At 48.8% G+C, this 15509-nt stretch overlaps 1 long non-coding RNA gene across 2 annotated transcripts; it reads left to right on the top strand.

The window, feature by feature from the left end:
* The first annotated feature begins 2 nt into the window (after positions 1 to 2).
* Positions 3 to 14220, top strand: LOC144381421 (uncharacterized). Of its 2 annotated transcripts, XR_013446643.1 has the most exons (3): positions 3 to 713; positions 6984 to 7194; positions 10996 to 14220. It is a non-coding gene; the product is annotated as an uncharacterized LOC144381421 (long non-coding RNA). The 2 variants fall into 2 exon arrangements; XR_013446642.1 differs by having other exon boundaries at positions 6984 to 14220.
* The last annotated feature ends 1289 nt before the right edge of the window (positions 14221 to 15509 follow it).

Raw genomic sequence — 15509 nt, 5'->3', positions numbered from 1 at the left:
CCTCGCGCCCTCCCCCCGCGCCGGCTCCCCGCCCCATCCCGGCTCCCTCCGCCCCCTCCCTTGCGCGTGAATGGAGTGAGGGCCGCTGGCGCCCAGTCATGGGAACGCGACGTCACAAAGAGCGGAGTAAACAGGGCGCTCGGCGCTCGCCGTCAGGCCCATTCATAAAACCGAGACCTAGAGGAAGAGGGAGGCGGCCTCCGACCGGCAGGCGAGCGGCAGCGCCGGGACTTTGTGAATGGAGCGCGGCGGCGGCGGTCGCAGTCGGCGGGCAGTCCCCGGCCTCCGCGGCGCGCGGCCCGCCCGACACTAGTCGCCGTGCAGCCAGTCCACCCCGCCGCGGCGGTGCGGCGTTCGGCGTACGGAGAGCGGCCAGCCAGGAAGCCGGCCTAACGGAGGCCGGGGCTCGGTTTGGAGGTTTCGTTCCTTTTTGCCTCCGTGCTTCCCCCTTCGCAGCCTCGCAGGGCTCCTCCGGCGCACCGGAGTGGACAGGGCCACGTTGCCCCGCTGCCCAGCGGGCACGGCCCGGGCTTACGGAGTGCGTTCCGCCTGGCCGGTCGTTTTCTCAGCGCGACTCCTCAGACGTTAGCTTATGCATTAGCGCGATCGATTTTCATCTCCCGCCATTAAATCAGCCTTATAGCTTCCCGAGGAGCGCGGGCAAGCCCCAACGTACAAGATGAAAGAGAAATGCCCTCCTGCCCCGAAGCCCGGTAATAGCGAGGTGTTGGGTTTGTTGCTTTACGACCCAGAGGGCGGCATTAATTGTCGGAATGTTGTTCCTACGGAGGAAGGCAGGGGTGCCACTCCCGTCCACGCTTCCTAAAGATCTTTATTGAATCCCGGTTTGGGGGGAAAACCCGACGTTTTGGGCTTTTGGAAAAGTCCTCACCTCATCTTGCATACATGTGAATTGTTTTCTCAGGAAATGACAATTAGGGTCTACCGTGGGGTGCGAAGCTAGACCCTGAGAAATTGACGCGTAAAGGATTTAATAAGTTCTGAGGGCGATTCCATCCCTCTTTCCAGGTCCTGTAGCGTTCTTCCCGCCCCCAGTTTTACTTAGGCATTTAATTTCCCAGAGGCCGCTTTTGGCAGGGGGTATGTGCGCGCCGCGGTGGGGACACGACAGAAGCCAAAAATTATTCGCCCGACATCTTGCCAAATCTTGTTAGTGAGAATTAACCACCGAGCCGGGGAGGGGGGGTGGTGAGTACTGCAGGACTCGCTCGCGGCCCCGGTAGCAGCGGAGTCGAGTCTTCCATTCCGGGTCCCTCCTGGAAACACGACCCCGGCAGCGAAGGCCGCGGAACCCGCGGGGGCCTTCCCGCCCCCAACTCGGCCTTCCGCTCGGCCTTTGTTGCTGGCAGAGCGGCTCCCTGGAGCTCTCACCTCCGGGCCCCCAGGGCCCCCTCCACTCCCCTACCAGGTCTCAGGAGGGGACCTCCACTTCCGAGGCCTACCATCGCGCTCCCCTCCCGCTGCGCCGCGAATCCCCCTTTGCCCGGGTCGAGTAGGGGCTCTTCGTTTTCCCTCGGAATGCAAAATGGCTCGGCTCGGCTCGGCACCGCGAGGATCCTGTCTCTATTTAGAATTTAATATTTTGTTCATGGATTTTTTTTTTTTTTTTTTTTTTTTTTGCAATTGGTTAATTTTCATTGTCTTTAAAAAGCGCTGCATTTTTGAACACTGACTTTTTACGAAATTTTACGCCAGGGGCACGCCGATCAGGCCCTGGAAGGGGCCACAGCTGCGCACCGACCGAGGTCCCCGGGGGGCGGCCCTGGGGCGCCAGGCACTCGGGGTGGGGGGTCAGCAGTCTAAGGCTCGCTGCGTGGCCTCTCCCGTGGGGAGGGGTGTGTACTTCCTCCCGGGGGCAAAGGGGCCTCTGTCCCGGTTTCTCATTTGCTGAGCCGGCTGTAAGGCTCTAAAGACTCGCTCTCGCTGGTACACCAGGAGTGTGCGCCCTCTCCAGGGAGCCCCCCAGGCCCGACCGTCCCGGGCCCCGTTCCTCTCCCGGGGCCCAGGAACCGGGCCCTGCCAGGCCCGCCGGCTGAGAAATCTCCCGGCCTCAGGAAACGCCGGCGCCTTTACCAGGGCTTGGACAAGATTTCTCTTGGAGGAGCCTCTCGGTCGGAGGCAGGTCTGGGCTAATTTCGCAAGTGTCGCTGGAGCTGGGGAGCCGTCCCTGAGCCCCACCCGCCGCGGCCGCGCTCCGCTAGCCTTTGTTTCCCCCGCCCGACCCCCGCCCGGCGCTCACGTGGCCGGTAAATAACCATCAAAGGTGGGGCGGGGGGGGGGAGGAAAATGCCCAAGGACAAAGGCTTGCTTTCTGCACCTGACAGTAATCCGTGGTGGCGAAGCCCATAAATCCCGCAGGCGATTCACAAGGAAGGTGGTGTGGGCGGGCGCGTGTGCGTGTGTGTGTGTGTCCACGTGTGTCTTGCGCGCCCGCACCCCGTAGGGGAGCCGCGGCTTCGGACTTAATGTGTTTAAGCCAAGAGCAGCTGTAATTACGAATGCGAACCCCTGATTTTTGAGAGACTAATAAAAAAAAAAAATCCTCTCCTCAATTCGGGAATTAGCCTTCAGTTGTGTGAATTTCAACAAATGAAATTTAAATTTTGTATTTATCCGATCCTCTGTAAGCACCCTAAATAATTTTTTTTTTTTTTTAATGTTTAATGTTTGGTATTGTTAGGTGTGCGGGCCATTTGGGACACGGCTTCATGGTTCTGGCTGTAGAGATGTTAAAACTTGTCTCCAATTAGTGTGCAGGCTGGGGGTGGGAAACGATCAGTTTACACAGGAACCTTGTGAAACAGCTGGTCTATAAGGTAGATCTTGGAGAAAACAAAGGCGTTTGGTAGGAAGACATTGTTTGGATGTCATCTCAAAGTTAATTTAATTAAGGAAGGCATATATGCAGGAGTTGGGGTGGGATTGCCCAAAGAGAGAGATTTTATTTATACTGAGCAGTAAACCTCGGGGTGAAAATACTTTAAAAATTCACTGTGACATGTAAATCCAACTTTTCTTTCATCAGGCAGTCCTTAGACCGACCTTATTAGTGACTGGCAGGCCTGGCAAAACCCCTGCTCTTGTTTAAGAACATTTCTTTCCAATTAGGAGGTTGTGTGATCTGGGAATTTAAAGCCCAGAGTCAGATCCCCAGAGAGGACTACGGCTTCTATTCTGTCTTCGATGCCATCCTCTGACTCACTGCCCTGTCCCAAAGTGCCTGAATAAAACTTGCCTGAAAGCCCATTAATGCATTAATCAAGGTGGCATTGGAAAGAAAGGGCCTGTGGATTTCTCTTTTCTGAGGGGAGAAGGTACCTTGTTCCTTACTCTCACCTGGAACTGGAATGATCTGCTTTGCATGGGCTTCCTAGATCAGCTGACTGGGGAGCTTCCCCTCTGGCAGTGAGAATGCTCAAAAGGACTGGGAAGCTGTCTCATGCTCCTGAAAGCAGAAAAGTGTATGTCCCCTGTGTTCTCTTAGGCAACATGTACAAATGGAATTGAGGAATGCCTGTCCTTCCCTGCCCACCTCCGCCCATCAAGTCAGAACTCAGAAACAGTGGTTCTTCAACATTTAGACTGAACATCAAGCAATGTCAAAAACATAGCCTCAAGTTTTAGTCCTGACTTTGTCACATGTACTCTCTATGCATAATACTATAGCACTTGCTAATGATTTAAAATGCTAGGTTTCAAAATAAAATAAAATAAAATGCTAGGTTTCTAACCTTAGGGTCTCTTTAGAAAGGTTTTAATACATTGCTTGGTTCACTACTTTATTTGAAAACTGTCGGATCTAGGCCATGCCACTATGTAGCTTTGTGATCTTGGGCAAGACAGTCTGCACGGGTCTCAGTTTCTTCATCTGCAGATGAGGAGTTGGGCCAAGGCAGTTTTTAAGGTCTAGTCTCTTTCGCACCCTGTGTGAATCTGAGCAGGAGAGCTCCCTGTCAACCCCAAGCCCAAACTTGCGCAGGCATTTCCTTTCCCTCCCCAAAGCCAGGCACACTAAAATGCCCGAGACAAATCCACAAGACAAAGAACAGGCTCTAGCTCCAATCTGTCCCTCTTCGGCTCCTGGAGAGCAAAGTTGGTAGTTTTTATTTGTATGTTTTGTGCTAATGTCCCAAGCAGCTTGATAAAACTTCAGCTGTTCCAAATCAAATTTTGGGAACAAATACTTCTCCAAATAGGAGATAAAAATGGGCTCGGCATTTTGGGGGGGGGTGTTCACCGTAGCTGTGAATATTGCTTTGTTCATTTATTCAACAAACACACTAAACTCTGGCGGGGGGAAACAAATTTGTCCCAAACACTGACTGTGTCTTCAAAGAGTTTATAATGTAGTTGGGCTAGAGTCAGGGTGGGAATGTCACTGTATGTTACCATAGAGCAGGATCTAATAAATGTCATTAGGGAAGAACAAACAAAATGCCAGGGGGATTCAGAAAAAGGGATTGGACTCTGCTGTGGGATTAGGGAAATGCAAGAAAAAGGCCAATGCGAATAAAATGCATTTCATCTACTTAAATGTTATCCTTGGCCTCTCTTTTAGGTCCTTTTTCTTTTCTTTTTTAACGTCTATCCCACCTCTGACATTGGTTCCGTCCTTGTGCCTTATATCTTTTCCTTTCATTTGTTAACCTCTCTCTTCCCCAGTGGTTTTGCCTGCTAAAAATAGATGAGCGATTGGTCTGAAGCTATCAGAGAGCCAGGATGATGCAAAAGCTCTCTAGAAAATCTATGCCGTGGATGATGAGCCAACCTAGATACCGGATGACCTAGGGGTGGGCCCAACTCCAACTAGTGACTAGTGATATCTCAAACAAGTCCGTTGTTCTAGATCTTAATTTTACCATCTGTAAAACCCGGAAAAATAACATAATTATTTACTTGTTTTAGGACAAAAAAAAAAAAAAAATGTCTAAATCACCTTTCTAAGGATCCAGCCTTGGTGAACATATTTTCCAAACCAAACGTTCAAGTACAAGTTCAAGTACATGCTCAGGAAAGATTTTTGGACTTACAAAATTATTTCTGTAAAAATTCTTACCAAGAAGTAAACATTAATCACATTTGTTTTTATGTTTTCTGAATCTTCTTTTATCAAAAGCAATAAAAATAGCACTAAATTGAGACTATCACAGAAAATCTGGGACTTTGGGGTATTACTTCTTCATTGGAGAAACAGTAAAAAACAAAACACAAAAAACAAAACAAAACAAAAATACTAAGTTACAGAAGACCCATGTTGTGCCACTTGTTTGCCATCACAGCCCCAGATCATCATTATCCACTGACATTCCCACGTGCATTCTGCAGACAGTCCTGGACACAGTCCTTCCTGCCCCATAAGAGTGGGGAGTGTGTATCCTGCCTTTCAGAAGTTTATCCTGTTCTTTGCTTCCACATTTTGGCCTCGTTGAGGTTTTCTTTGTATAACAGTGGGTTAACTCTCATCGTAACTGTAGGGGAGGAAAAAAAGTCTTTCCTATACCCTCTTAGGTTCATACCCAGGGCCTGCAAATTAAACTGACAAAGACAGGTTAACAGGAGAAAAGGCATTTAATTTGAATTGATGTTCGTTTTTTTGTTTTGTTTTGTTTTTTTACATGCACATGGGCTTCACAGAAAAGAAATGAAAACCAAAAAGTGGTTAAACGTAAGGACTTATATGCCATTTTAACAAAGGGCAATACATTGTAGATAAATGACTGGACAAAGGAAAGAAGGGTTGGACTTCTAGGGCTGATAAATTATGGAAAGGCAACTAGGAAATATATGGGGGTGTGTCTCTGGTGATAAGGGTTGTTCTCTTCCTTACATGGAGGGGGAAGGAGACACCTGCGGAAGGGAAATTTATGTTCTGCTTTTAGGCAGATGGGAAGGACAGCAGAGAGCTCTTCTTATGTCTCTTTTTTTTCACTTGCCTTCAGCTCAAAACAACCTTTATGCCAAAGTGGCGTACTTTGCCATGGTACATGCCGATCCCCTCCATAACCATATCACAGCTGGACCAGGTGCTGGGCAGTGCAAAGAGAGATATCAGAGTTTCAGCTTGAGCTTCGTTTGAGTGATGAGCAGGGCCCACTTAGCCAATCAGTGGCTTTAGAAACCCTTAGTCATTTAGAAACCCTGAAGCCCTTATTTCTGAGTTTTCAGGTAGACAGAAGGGAAAGGCCAAGAACCAACAATTCGTGAATGAAAAACATCCACCTAATTAACAACTTTAGCAAAAAGCAAAAGGCTTTGACACTGCCCTAAGACTGATCAGTTCACGTCAGTTGCAATAACAGTTTTCTGGAGCGGGGGCCTGAACAGCCTCTCCCAGCTGGATGGTATACTCTGATTACCAGCCCTGCAAAGGAACAAAAGGCAGAGCAGAGGTGAGGAGGCGCATAAGGACTCCGCTCTCTCCCTCCAGCTTCTCAGTGGGTGGCAGTTCTGAGCCGCTCCTGCAAAATGAGGGCCCCACCTGCCCAGGCACCCACTACCAACAGCAGCCTCGATTGGCCAGCAATGCGAGCTGCTCTTCTGACGGTGTAAATTTTCCTCCATCTAATCTAATCCTCTGTGTAATCCAGTTTTTATCTAAAAAAAAAGATTTGGGCCATCTGGCATCAACATACAAAAGGAAAATAGCTAAATGTGCTCCATTCTTTTCCAGATAAGAACTGTAGTCTCTCTCTCTACCTTTTCAGTTGGAATTAGTATAACAATCCCCAGGGGTTTGCTCACTGAGGGAAATACCCAGGGTCCTCTTTTAAGCAGCGGTTAATTACATCCTGCTATTTATCCCATTTATTAGAGGTTAACTAATTTGCACCCAGCCAACTCCATTTTTAATCTAATCTATTTCTCTTTTTCCCCAGACTCCCAGTGTCCTGTATCCTTTCTGTCACACAGCCTTGAACTTCCCCAGCAAGGAACAAAGTAACGAGGTCTGTCTTCTCTTCTAGGTGACCAGAGGTCCCTTTTGAACGTCCATCCAGATGCCCCTGCCTTGAATCTGAGCTATATCCTCTCCAGACCTGAGTTTTGTTTGGTACAGGGGAAAAAGTCACGGGCTTTGGAGCCAGACAAATGTGGGTTTCCAGGCTAACTCGGCCATTTAGCAGCTGGGGAACTTTGGATAAGTTCTGACCTTCACTTCCCACATCTTCTCAATGGGTGTGTTACTAACACCTAGACTAATTTGGGGGACTAACTCTTATTCCCTTTCATTTAGAGGATTTTTTTTAAGAAGCTAGGTGATGTCTGCGAAGCAGCATTTCTGATTTATTCATAATTCTCTCCTTGGAGGGGCAATTGGCAAAACGCTAGGGGCATTAGAAAACACAGGTAGGTTCTGTGTCATCAGGCCAGGCTACTGAGTTGGCCCAGCTGTTAAGCCAAGTGTTTGCCCAGTCCTTTGCCCATCGGCCAGGGCACCATGAAAGGCCCCTGGATCCTTTCTGCTGCTTCCCACTATCCTGGACCGCTCCTTGCCCCCTCCTCCCAGCCCCCTCGATATGTCTCCCCCCACCCCTCTGCATCCACATACACATCTCCCTGTATCAGGGAGACTTGCTGTGACCACTTCAGCGGGACAACCCTTCCCCCTTCTGATTTTCTCCAACACTTGCTGCCTTTCACTCCTTTCTTTCTTTCTTTCTTTCTTTTTTTAAATGTCTTTTTGTTCCAAACCTATATATATATATATTTTATTACTTTCAGGGTAGAATGTAGTGATTCATCAGTTGCATACAACACCCCGTGCTCATTACATTACATGTCCTCCTTAGTGTCCATCACCCAGTTACCCCATCTCCCCGTACCTCCCCTCCAGCATCCCTCAGTTTGTTTCCTAGAGTGCAGCGTCTCATGGTTTGTCTCCCTCTCTGATTTCATCTTATTTTATTTTTCCTTCCCTTCCCCTATGTTCATCTGTTTTGTTTTGCAAATTCCACATATGTGCACTCATTTATTTCTTACTGTTTTCTGCACAGTGCATGTCTTTTCACCGTTATGTAAGAAATTTCCTTGATAAAATGGTAGCCTCTAATTCTACAACTGGGCAAACGATCTGTCTTAGTGGGACCAAGCTGCTATAACAAAATACCACAGACCAGGTGACTGAAACATCAGACGTTTATTTCTCAAGGTTCTGGAAGCTGGGAATTCTGTCCAAGATCAAAGTGCTGGCCGATCTGGGGTCTGGTGGGGACCCGCTTTCTGGTTTGCAGATGGCTGCCTTTCATGACATTATCACATGGTACAGAGCAGAAAGGGAGGAAGCAGGCTCTTGCCAGGCTCTTCTTACAAGGGCACGAATCCCATTCCTGAGGGCTCCACCCTCATGACTTCATCACCTCCCAAAGCCCCGCCTCCTAGTACCATCACCTTGGGGGATAGCGTTTCAGCATATGAATTTTTTTTAAAGATTTTATTTTTTTATTTGACAGAGAGAAACACACAGTGAGAGAGGGAACACAAGCAGGGGGAGTGGGAGAGGGAGAAGCAGGCTTCCCGCTGAGCAGGGAGCCCAATGCGGGGCTGGATCCCAGGACCCTGGGATCATGACCTGAGCCGAAGGCAGACACTTAACGACTGAGCCACCCAGGGGCCCCGCAGCATATGAGTTTTGAGGAGACACAAATATTCAGTCTGTAGCAAGCTACCCACTTCTATACTGAGTTTTCCTTCTTTTCAAGAGCAGAACGAAGTCATCCTAGATCATTCCCAGCAAATCCCCAGTAAAACCTCTGTGCCCATTATGTGCCTAGCCACACTGTAAGCTCTGTTCTTGCACCTTGGCAAAACTACAGTCCTCAGGCCAGGAATACTCGGAACTGAGATCTGTTAATGTATTAATTACTGTGACTGCTCAGAGTTTTTGTGTCTCCCCGTCCGCCCCCTCCCCAGCCTCTCTGCTGCATTTGAGCTCCTCACAGTCTTTCAAACGCCCAGTAGGATTCACCTGCTCCGCCACACCAGTCACTGTCGCGGGCTTCTCCGACCACCCGCACCTTTTATGTGGTTTTGATGTTTGCAGCCGGGGTACCCGGGACCACAGCCCAGTTCTCAGGAGAGACCCATCCAGACCCTTAGCCTCCAGCCAGTCCCCTGGGCCAACCGCTCCCTGGGCTCCTGGGGCTCCAAGGAGCTCCGGGCACTTTCCAATCCTGCCCCGGTCAGGCGTGTGCTTGGCCGGAACTTCTGCCCCAGCTAGCGGCTTCCACTCAGCGGAGGCGCCCGAAGGCAGTCACACAGCAGAAGCTTCTGTGTGGATGTCGGGGGCTCGCCAGGGCCCAAGCCAAAGACCTGAGGCAGAAACACCACATAGCATCTTTTTCCCCTTTCACAAGGGATAGTTTTCAGGCTTGGAATGAAGTGTGGTCAGGCAGAGGTTTTTCCTTTTTCTGTTTTAAACAAAGCACGCTGTTAAATATTTTACACAAATAGTGAATGCAACTCTAGAGCAGACATTTTTGTGGTAGTTGTTGGTTTAAAAGGAAAGGCAGGAGACTGGACTGGGGACCTGTAGCAGTCACTTCACGGTCTTTGGGTTGGGAAGAACACAGAAATTGGTTTTTAAATGGTCAGGGTGTCCACTTGGGAGTTACCAAGTTTGAAGGATACCAAACTGCAGAATGCTAAAAATATAGATTCTTTTGGTCGTACTGATGAGGCCCCGGTTTGTGTGTCTTCTCTCCAGTTGACTGAAGAATCCAGAAAAATGTGGCAGACGGGTTTAAACCTTCCCCGTAGGGCAGCTCTGGCAAAGGCCTTTTCTCCATAGGAAATTCCCCAAGACCTTGCATTTCAGATGATGAAGTGTGTGTGTGTGGGGGGCACAAATACATACACACACACACACACATATGCAAGTGTATGTATGTACATATACATCCGCACAAACGAGTATGTAGAAAAATTCTTTTTTCTTCTTGAAACACCCATTACCAATCTCCCTCTCTATATCTGGGCTCATGTTTGTAAAACCCCCTTGTTCTTTCACCGCCCTTGCAATTCAAAGGGGCTTTTTTCCTCTCCCTTTGTGTGTGTTCACTCCTGTCCCCTCCTGATAGGAGGTATTCAAATTAAGTGCTCGCAAAATTCGGAGACCGATTTTATTCCGCCTCCTGTCTGGGTTTTCCCACTTGTCGATGCTTCTATAAAGTTAGTTACCACTCTGGAAGGTCAGAAGCAGTTGCTGGGTGATGATTGACGGGGGTGGGGGGGACAGGAAGAATCAGGGCGTCCCCAGTAGTGAGGCGTTTTGCATTTCCCTGTGATCATAGCAGAAGAGGAGAAAAGCAGGTGCTCTTGCTGAATTAGGCCAGGGGAAGAAGGGTGCCCCACCGTCCCCCCCCAAGCCAGTGCCTCAAGTCAGCCTCTGCCTGTCATCAGGCAGGGCCAGTGTCTGTCTATCTGTCTCTCCCTCCTACACTTATTCTAGTCCTGTTTTGAGAGGCCGAGCCTCCCTGCCTCCCTCTTGGATGGGACTCGATTCTGAACGTAACTCCACCATGTTGAATACCCTGTACAGAGTCTAGGAAACAACGAGCACCCGGAACGTGGGGACTTGTCTCAGTCGGCTGGGGCTGCTATAACAAAGAACCACACACAGACAGAGTGGCTTCAACAACAACAGGAATTTATTTTCTCGGTTCTGGAGGCCAGACGTCCAAGCTTAAGGTGCCGGCAGAGGTGGTTCCTTCTGAGGCCTCTCTCCTTGGTTCGTAGGCAGCTGGCTTCTCTCTGGGTCCTGACGATGGCCTTTCCTCTGTGTCTGTGTCCTACTTTTCTCTTCTTATAAGGGCGCCAGTCATGTTGGATTAGGGCCCACCCTTATGACTTCATTTTAACTTAATTACCTCTTAAAAACCCTATCTCCAAATATATACATCACGTTCTGAGGTACTGGAAGTTAGGGTTTTAACATAGGAAGTTTGGTGACATAATAGAACTGTTGTTAACTTTTCCCAGAAAGACACCTGAAGTCTTCAATGTCATTCTTCTGGACACTCTCCCCAGGAGGTAGTTCCGTGAAGTTGAGAGAGCTGAAGTTCTAGAATCAGCTGGAACTGGATTTGGACCCCAGATTGGCTGTCTCTAGCTGTGTGCTCTTAGGTCAGTTACTGAATATTTCCGAGCTCCAGTTTCCTCTGCTGCCAAGTGGGACAAGATACACACACACCTCAGCGTTAGCCCACGGATCCAGTATGATGATGTAAGAGAGCCTGGCACACTACCTGGTTCAAGACCCAGTTGCCCTCCATCACCTCTTGCCTCATTCACCTCTCTGAGGCCCCAGGGACATGCCCATCTAGAGATCAGACAGATGAAGTTATTTCTGATCAGGTGAGCGAGTGCCTGCCGGGTCAATAGCTTATGCCCTACCCACCCCCCCATTAATTCCTCAGAACCTCAAGGGAAGGATCTTGGTCTCCTGGTTTCCACTTGCATAACTAAACCTGCTTTGTGCTCCAGGACCTCCCTCCAGCAGCCCCTTCCCCTGCTGGGCTGGGGGTGGGGGAAGGCTAGGAAGCCTCTTCTTCTAGGGCAGCTGCCCCAGAACAGGTAGGGGGAAGGGCAGAGGGCTCCTAGTGGAGAGTCCAACGTGGCCGCAGACCGAAATCGAATAGCTCTAGCCTTGGATTGGGGCCAAGGCAAATTCACTTGTACTAGTCGTCAGACTCCAGTGATTAGCAGTTTCCCAGGCTCTGGAAGGTGACCTCTGGCTTGTTGGGAGAGTCCAAAGCAATTGCTAAGAGCAGTTGAGGAGAGCAAAGGCGACAGGGGAGAGTGCCAGATTCGCGGGGAGAGCTTAGCTCTCTTTGCTCTAGAAGGCATCGCATGGAGGGCGTCCCTGAAGACAGGGAAGGAGTTTCTCAATCGGAAGGAGTGCTGCAGGGCTGCTGGAATCAGTGCCTTCCAAGTGCCATCCCCACGTCCCTCCCACGCTCTCTCAGGCTTGACCGTGGTCCAGGCTCTGGTGGGCAGCACTTTGTGGTGGAGGAACCGCAAGAGAGAAGAGGTCAGCCACGGGAAGGGGGATGCATGGGCGTAAGCCAGCCCCTCGGTGGCACTGTTCTCTCCTCCCTCTCTTCTGCCTTTGCCTGCCCTTCTAAGCCTAGTTCCCATCTTCTCCAGTAGGTGCCAAAAAGGAAAGAGGTGACCGAGAAGCAAGTACGATTTGCTTGGCAGGGGTAGCAGCTGCGTGAGAGTTATGTGGGTATTGTGTCCTTAGGAGTACCTCCTTGCTTCCCAATGCAGCAGAACATAGGCAGAGGTTAACTAAGCACTGGTCATTATTCCACAGCCCGAGCATCTGCCCGAGGCTTTGCTGGGGAGCGGCGAGGGCAATGTGGCATAGGAAGAGGAATTTCCAGCCCTCTCCAGAATATCCATGAAGACACAGGTGTCTCTTTGTCCCAGCATCTCCCACCCAGCCTGGCCGTGCGTCCACAGCCCTCGATTAGCCTTCTTTTTTTTTTTTTTTTTAAAGATTTTATTTATTTATTTTTGAGAGAGAGAGAGAGAGGGAGAGAGCACACAAGCAGTAGGGAGGGGCAGAAGGAGAAGCAGATTCCCTGCTGAGCAGGAGCCCAATGCAGAACTCGATCCCAGGACCCCGGGATCATGACCTGAGCTGAAGTCAGACGCCTAACGACTGAGCCACCCAGGCGCCCTCGATTAACCTTCTTAAACACAGCTCTGATCATATTTCCAGATTCCAAATGTCTGATGACTCTATTGCTGGCCACGATCAAGGGGTCTCCAGTGAGAATACAAAGTTCTCCTCTCCCAACATCTTCAACCCTTTGTCTGGAGTCACCCTTTGCTCTGTGTCTTCCTTGGATGTGCTCTGTATTTTCTTTCCGGAGTGCTTTGGCTCACACCATTCTCTCTGCCCCAGATGCCCTCCTCCCAGATCTCTGGGGACAGCTGAAGAAAGATCTTGCCCCACTCTGAGCATGCACAGACGAATCTGCCCCCTGTGTGATTCCCAGTGTGCTCCCACCGGGGCCTCACGCAACCCCTCGTGGACCAGTTTGAGAATTGCCCCACATCCGAGTGATACAAAACCAGAATAGGAACCCATTTGAAGAGAGACTTCAAACTTCACTTTTGAATCAACTGGAAATTTGGACAAAATCTGTTGACATTATATCTGCCTCTTTCACTTTCAGTTCAGGGAGACTCACTGACCTTTCTTAAAGGTTGTGACTCTCTTTGCTTGGCAAGCGATAAATTCGTGTCTATACATTTAGACCACTCTGGCTGTCTTTCTTCCATGTCACGATCAAATGCTATGTTTTCTTGATTTTTCCAGCCAAAAGTAATCCTCTTTTCTTCCGAACTCTTTCAGCACTCCCTCATTTTTAATTCATTCAGTTAACAAATATCCAGGCATTGTTATTATACCTGGCACTGTTATTTGTAGTGGGCTATGGTAGTGAGCAAAACAGACAAATAGATTGTGATAGAAATCCCTGACCTTGTGGAGCTTAGACCATCTACAGGTAGAGACAGTCAATAAGGACCAAAAAGTAACATGTAAAGGATGTTAGATGTTGACAGAGAAAAATAAAACAAGGATAGCGATGTACAGTGTGGGAGGATGGTAAAAATTTTAAATAAGAAGGTTTTGTAAACTTGACGTACGTTGGTTTAGATATGCTCAATTCTTAGGTTCTTTTTGGTAGATGATGGTGGTCACTAAGAGGTTTGAGGTGGGTGAGGGTTTGACAGCCCCCCATAATGTCACCATCAGGGAGTAACCAAAACACATCTCAAACCAGATTCTGCTTATGACATCTATTAACCAAATAATTGTTAGCAAAGCAGGCCTAAAATCAATCATAAAACCTGTTCTGAGTTCCCAGTGACCTTTCTGCATCTCCAAGGTTCTGTGCCTTCTGGTTGGGATCATGCACCACAAATTATTCCAAACCAATGTCTGGATATGGGACAGAGTAGGGAATAAGTCTCTCCCAATGGGTGCCATTTGCAAGCCTTGCTGGGTTCTTATACCCTGTTTATGTACGAGTAGGTTGTGTCCCTCAGTCCCAAATGATTGTAGCGAACTGTTGAAGCCAATCAGCAGAGATGATTTTAATTTCAGCTAAGAAAGCCAGTTCTTCACTTTCACTATGCTACTTAACAGGTTTGTAGTTTCACCAATAAAGACCTTTTTTAAAAAAAAAATTATTGCGCTAATTAGCAGTGTCGGTTGTTGCTTGAGATGGGGACAACAGAAACTCTTGGAGCAGTGCCTTGAAGTGTGACCTTTTCCAGTGGAATACCAGCTGAGCATTCCTGAACTGTGCATTCTTGATTACACATTAACTGACCGTCTCTAGAATTAAAATTTAAATGAACGGACACATACGTAATACACTACCGACCATACTGAAGTATTTTAAGGTAAATTACAAGTATCGTAACAGGTATTGAGGGAAGACCTCATTGGGAAAGTGGCCTTTTGAAAGACTTGAAGGTGGTAAGCATGCATCTTTGGGAAGCATTGTAGGCTGAAAGAATAGTAAGTCCAACGTCCCTGAAGCAAAGTGTGCCTGACCTGTTTGAGGAACAGTGCGGCTGAAGCCGAGTCAAGGAGGGAGGGAGAGAGCAGTCAGCAGCAGGTGACACCAGAAAGGTAATAGGGCCACATTACATGGAGCCTTGTGGGCCATTGTAAGTGAGACAGAAGCCACTGGAGAATTTTGCACAGAGCAGTGACATGATCTGGCTCAGGTTTTCACGGGATCGATCAGGTTGTCTTGTTGAAATAAATCGATGGGGACACAGGCCACAGAAAGGTGACCAGTTAGGGACCTACTGGAATAGGCCAGGTGAGCCTGGCCAGAGCAGCGAGAAGTGGTTGGATTCCGCATACACACTGAAGGTAGAGCAGCAGGGTTAGGTGACAAATGGGAGGTGGGGTGTGAGAGAAAGAAAGAACTCCAAGTCGACTCAAGGTGTTTGGGTTGAGCACCCAGAAGGTTGGATGAGGGGGAAGATGGAGAGGGGAGCTCAGGGGAAGAAGGTGTTGGAGAGGTAGGTCAGGATTTCAGTGGCAAGAGTTCTAAATTCGGAAGTAATCAACATAGAGATGGTGCTTAAGGCCATGATAAGGTGGATAAGGTGACCCAGAAAGTGAGGTAGAAAGTAGATTAAAAAGAGAAGAGGTCCTAGGATCAAGCTCTAAGATTCTCTAGCATTAAGAGGTCAGGGAGACAAGGAGGAACTAGCTAAGTCTGAGAAGGGGCCACCAATGAGACCAGAGGAACACCAGGAGATTGTGTGCCCTCCTGGGGAACCAGGGGAAAAAAGTGGACAAAGAGGAGGTGGTGACCCACTGTGAAGATGAGGACGGAGATCTGATTTCACAACATGGAGGTCTCTGGTGCCCTTGACGAGAATCCACCCCTTGGCTAGAGGGGATGCGAGAGAGTGGGAGGAGCAAAATTGAGCTAGTGAGTATAAACCACCCT

Source organism: Halichoerus grypus, chromosome 3, assembly GCF_964656455.1.
Source record: "Halichoerus grypus chromosome 3, mHalGry1.hap1.1, whole genome shotgun sequence".
NCBI classification, from domain to species: Eukaryota; Metazoa; Chordata; class Mammalia; order Carnivora; family Phocidae; genus Halichoerus; species Halichoerus grypus.
The sequence above is the reverse complement of the archived record's forward strand: the minus strand, read 5'-3'. Positions and strand labels throughout refer to the sequence as shown.